This window comes from Vicugna pacos, chromosome 5 (assembly GCF_048564905.1).
Source record: "Vicugna pacos chromosome 5, VicPac4, whole genome shotgun sequence".
Taxonomy (NCBI): Eukaryota; Metazoa; Chordata; class Mammalia; order Artiodactyla; family Camelidae; genus Vicugna; species Vicugna pacos.
Window position 1 is genome coordinate 64,609,728 of NC_132991.1, and position 6,000 is coordinate 64,615,727.

A 6,000-nucleotide genomic window follows, 5' to 3' on the forward strand; every position below is an offset into this window, starting at 1 on the left:
GCTCTGAAGTGGTTCACTAAAAATATACTTTATCTGTCAACATAGAGCTCCAGGGCTGTGTGTAAGAGAGGTTGTGTACCGAAAACTTAACCCAGGCCTCTGACCCCAGAGGCGTCACTATTTGTCTGGTGTGACAAGGAACAAAGTTTAGAGAGCAACACAAGGATATAAGTTCATATAAGTTACCAGCTGCAAACTCCCGGTGTGACCAGACTTGGGAGAGGCAGAGACCTCCGTGGGCTGCGGTCAGGAGGCAGCATCGCTGAGGAGTTAAGCAGAGTCCTTCCCAAGCGATGACAAACTGGGGACATCAAGCTGGCCTTAGGAGGCTCCTGCAGCCCCAGGACCTTGCAGCACCTTGGGGAGGCAGTCCCAGGAGGAGGAGGTGCTCGGCCAGTCAAGCTGTGGACCTTTGAGGTTCAAGGACTTGCAGTCACTCCAACTTGCGTCCCCTCATCCAACCCTGGGGCACCGAGCAAAACCCCGATTCCCTTCCTGCTCCCCTTCCACGTGCATACAGGCAATGTCCCCCACTCCTGGCCAGGGTTCCTGTTAGTAACCCTGATCCAGCGATGGGGAACCATGAACACAGTAGGAAAACAGTCAAGAAGACTGCAGTGCCTGCCACTGAAGGGAGAGAAATTAATTCCCAGCTCAGCTCTTCGATATACCAAAAGCTGTGTGACCTCCAGCAAGTGACTGAGCCATCCTGAACCCTCTACATCCATCAGATGGGGATAATAATGGTTCCCTTGAGGGATCCTGTTGGAGACTAAAAAAGATTAAATAACAGGTGTACAGTGTTCAGCAAATTATTTGGTACATATTAAGCCATAATTAAGATTGACATTATCTTTCCTGGAGAAGAGGTAGCAAGACTGAGTTAAGAACCACTGTCCCTTTTCCACTCTTTTCTAATCTGAGTTACTTAATCACTAACTATTCTCATTTTGACAAAGCCCATTGCAGTACAGTTTCCCTGGAGTGCTTTTCAAATAGCAGAAAATTGACTTATCCACTATTTTCAGAGCAGTGTGGCTTAATTTTTTTTTCTGAGACTGGTAGACTATATGAAACTGTGCTGTGAGGTATTATGAAGAATTTAGTTTAGTTCTGGACTTGACTGATCATATAAGTCCTAAAACAGAAACACTAATGAAACTGTGTGCTGTTCAAAAGTGATTCAGTCATTTGATAAATATTTGTGGGCATCTACTCTGAGGTAGGCTCCGTGCTGCGTAGAGATGGCTGCCTGCCTGTGCGTTCTTATTTTTATAATACTAAAAACTCTTACCAGTAACCATTCCTTGAATAATCAAAGTGATGTGGACAAGGTCTTGGATCTGGATTGATGTAGAAACTTAGTTTTAAGTATGTATAATTTGCCATATATGTAACAGATAAAAGAAAGAGTATCAAGATTATATAAAGATCATCTAAAACCCCACTGAAAATCATACCAATGAGCCATTTACAGAAAAGAGAACGTAAACTGCCAATAAACACATCAAAGATACAATGGAAGATTACGTAGTATTTAAAAAGAATGAGTTAACAGAGTTATCATATGATCCAGCAGTCCCACTTCTGGGTATACACCCTACCCAACAGAATTTAAAGCAAGGTTTCAAACAAATCTTTGCACACCTGTGTTCATGGCAGCATTATCCTCAAAAGCCAAAAGGTAGAAATAACCCAAGTGTCCATCAACAGATGAGTAGGTAAACAAAACGCACATACACACAATTCACTATACTATTCAGCCTTGAAAAAGAAGGAAATTCTATCATACGTGACAACTTGGTTGAACCTTGAAGACATGATGCTAAGTGCACTAAGCCAGACACAAGAGGACAAACACTGTATGATCCCACTTGCAGGAGGCACCTAGAGTAGTCAAATTCATAGACAGTGAGCAGAATAGTGGCTGCCAGGGGCTGGGAGAGGAAGGAATTGGGGAGTTAAGTGTCTCATGGGTGCAGAGTTCAGTGGAAAATAAAAAGGTTTTGGAGATGGAAGGTGGTAATGACTGCACAACAATGTGAATGGACTTAATGTCACTGAACTGTACACCTAAACATGGTTACAGCAGTCACTATGATGTTATAGATATTTAATCATAATTTAAAAAATATTTCTAAACTTGGATTCCGAAGTAACTATTTTTTTTAAATCTTTAATTAGGCTAATGGACTATTCTTCCTTCCCTCCCATCATTGAACTTCTTCAGTGAGCCTTTGCTATTAAAAAGGCAAGAGGGAAAAAAGAACAAGGTAGACAAAGGAAGAAGAGAGAGGTCTAAGGTAAACCAATACGTGAAAAAGGCTGGTTGGAAGGCTGATATATATATTTTGATATATATTTTCCATGTATGTTAAGAAACACACCATATGTATAAAAACATAGAGAAATGACTCCAAGGAAACAGCCTAAACTGGTCACAGAAATTGCTTCTGAGGAGAACAGGAGATAATTGAGAACTCCTGATTTATTTGTATTGTTGAATAATTTTAAAATTTATCCCTAATTTCCTAGTACCGGGGAGAAAGGCTGGGGTCTCTTGCCCAGTGGGCTTGGAAAGTGAGGCCTCGGACTGCCACATCTGACTTTGACAGCATCCTACAAAGTGAAAAACAGGCTAACGCCTGCCAGGGGTGAAGGAGACCGTTCTAACGGCAAATATCATAAACCGTTGCCTATAAAAATTCAAGCATATCTGTGAAATCACCAGTCTCAGTTTTCGGTGTGGAAAATATGCTCACCGCAGTTCTACTTGGGAGGTAACAACTCAGCTTGGAGCCAGAAATACAGGAATCTAAATACACATTTTATTAGTGTGAAGTAGGCAAACTATTTAACCTCTCCAAGCATCGGTTTCCTCGTCTCTAAAATGACTGTAACAAACACACAGATCTGTCAAGGGGTGAGGAACACCCAGCATATACCAAGCCCCTAATAAATAACATCAATATAAAATAATGAAGTCTCATTTCTTTAAAAGAGTACCTGGAGTTAAGATCTCTCAAAAATCAAAGCCAAAGCTATTTCTCTCCTTCATGGCATTTAGAAGGCATTCAGTAAATAGGACCCTGGGCCTTACCCTCTGGATCGATGGTTCTCAAACCTCAGTGGGCATTCAATGATTTAAGGAGCTTATTAAAAATGCAGATTCTCAGAGTCCATACTCAGAAACTGTGATCCATTTGGGTTGGAACGTGGCCCCGGTATCTGCATTTTACCTTTGGTGTTAAGAAATTTCGAACTTTCTTCAAAGTTAAGAAATCCTGTTCTAGGAGTAATATTTGAAAAACAGGAGGCAGCGTTCCCCACTGAAACGTTCTTTTCCCTATTCTGTCATCCTCTCCTTCTCTACAGGAAAATGACCACTCCTTCTCTTCCTTTTCCTGAGTTTTGGGAAGCACAGTTTCTAGAAAGGATGTCCTTGCTGTTTCTTGACTAAGTCTCAGCGGGTCAGTTTTTAAAAGAGAAGGGAGGGGAGGAGAGGGAAGTGGGGAAGTTAGGAAGGGAAAAAGGACAGCTTCTTGGAAATGGGGCGGGAGGAGAAAGCAGAGGACTTGGAAGCTTTTGGCATTTAAACCAAAAAGACTAAAAATCCTTAAATATCCCATCTGCTGCGCAGACAGACCTTTCCTGTCCTCTGGGACAAAATCCAAAGTGTTTTCCAGTTGGGAGAAATAGCAGAAATGAGAGATAGAAAACAATCAAAAAACCTGGGCTGGAGGAAGGGGGTGGGATAGGGAGGGAGGGAAACTGACAACCGTGAGGCGTAGCCACATAACTGGGATGTGAGTTCAGGCCAAGGCAAAGGTCCTTTTCTCAGTACCTTTTAAACAGAAAAATAAATAAATAAAAATAAAAACTCACCTAATGCTTTTTGGGGGTTTCCCGCAGCTCTGCAAACACCAGCTAATGAACTCATCTGCCCAGGACAGCCCCTCCAGAGGCAGGTAAACAGTTAGGAGCTGTTAGGCCCTATCTGCTAAGTAAACCAGAACTACAATGGGCTAGAAGTTAAGCAGCTTGTGTGGCCGGGAGGCTGCGTAATGTTAATTAATTGTGTCACGTCTGTAGCTGATAAAGCAGGTCTAGTGGGGTGGCTATTTTACACTCACACAGCTTTAGGTGGAAGTCGAAAATTAAAATTGTTAGTTCTCCGGGGGATTTGAGGTTCCAGAATCAAACCTTATTAACACTAGGGCTTCAAATGAAGGAGCGAGGTTGACGAGAGAAACACGAGGAGTTGGGGTTGGCCGGAAGGAGGAGAGGGCCTGTTAAAGGCAGTAGCTAATGCAGCCATTAACCTGAAGTTTTAATTAAAAGGCAGTAAAGACACGTGCGCCAGTACAAAGCCTGTGAACATCACACGAATCTTTTTGTCTGGCTCTGTATCCAAAGGCTGTCCGGCTGAGACCCCTCCCCATCACACCTACGCTACTTTTGTCCAACACGCTTAATTTTTTTTAAAACCTTTTTATTACAGAAAATTTCAAGCATACATATGACAACCCCCGACTTCAACTTCAATTATCCACTCCTGAATCTTGTTTCATCTGAACCAGTGGTTCTCAAACGTGAGCGGGCATCAGAATCACCTGGGGGGCTTGTTAAAACACACTGCTGGGCCCACCCCTCAGAATTTCTAACTCAGTAGGTGTGAGGTGGGACCTGAGAATTGGCATTTTCCACTTCCCAGGTGATGGTGTTGCTGATTGCTGCTGGTCAGGCAAGCACACCTTGAGAACCACATACCTCTGTACCCACTCACCCCTTCTCCGACAGCATCTCATTTCATCTTAACTATTCAGTGCTCTAAAAGACAATGCGGGCAGGGGGAGGGTATAACTCAGTGGTAGACTGCATGCCCAGCATGCATGAGTTCCCTGGCTCAATCCCCAATACTTCCACCAAAAAATAAATAAACCTAATTACCTTCCCTACCAAAAAAAAAAAGTCATTCTTACAACTAAAAATAATGGTAACTTCTGAATACCACCGAATACCTAGTAAGTGTTCAAATCTCCAAATACTTCATAAATGCCTTAACTTTTAAAAATAGTTTTGTTTATTTTAATCAGAATCCAAATAAGGTGCACGTATCGTGACTGTGTGATAGGTCTTTAAGTCTCTTTTCATCTTTAACCCATGACTCTTATTCCTGGCAATTAACTTGCTGAGGGACCTTAATGACTTTTTAAGAGGTAGAAGAGTATGGTGGAAACCTCTCTGGAGTCATGGCTCCACAGCCAGCCTTGTGACCTTGGCCAAGTTAGTTAACTTCTCTTAGCACAGGGGAGCTGGTAAATGTTTAACCACCAGTCTGGGAGTGGGAGTGAGGGCGGGGGTGGAATACAAGCCCTAATTTGTACATTTGCTAATTTCTGTGATGTAAGTGCCCCGACCACGGCTGATTCAAGCCACCAGCATGATGTCACAAAACAGAAGGTTGGGAAGAGGTGTGTGGTAGCACATTTGGTACACAATAGGCCCACCACACAGGTACAACAGACAGAAACAACCTCCAAAGCACATACGCTAGTGAGATGTAATAGAGTAATTAGGAAGTGATGACTTTTCAGTATTTGTTACCTTTGTTTTTGATATAATTTATGTAATTATACATTTATGTATTTAATAGTTAGTAACAGCCATGTTTAACCACTAGCTTGCTGAACTCCTGAAAGTTTACCAGTCAGTGCTGCTCTGGCACACAGTTGTCTCTAAGTCTCATCTTTCTCACCTGTGAAATGGGAGGCATAATAGCATTATTGCTTAGTGGTGAGGGTGAAAGGAGATGGTGCATTTGAGCACACGGTAAAGATTCAATTCGTGTACCTGGTCAGCTGGCCACCACATAGTTACTTGCTCCCCCTGGCTAGGCAGGGGAAGAGCCATGTGGGGGCTTGCGTCAGATCACTGGATCCAGGGGAGGCCATTTTCAGAATTCCAAGGGAAGCCGCAGCCAGAAAGGTGTGAGCTCGC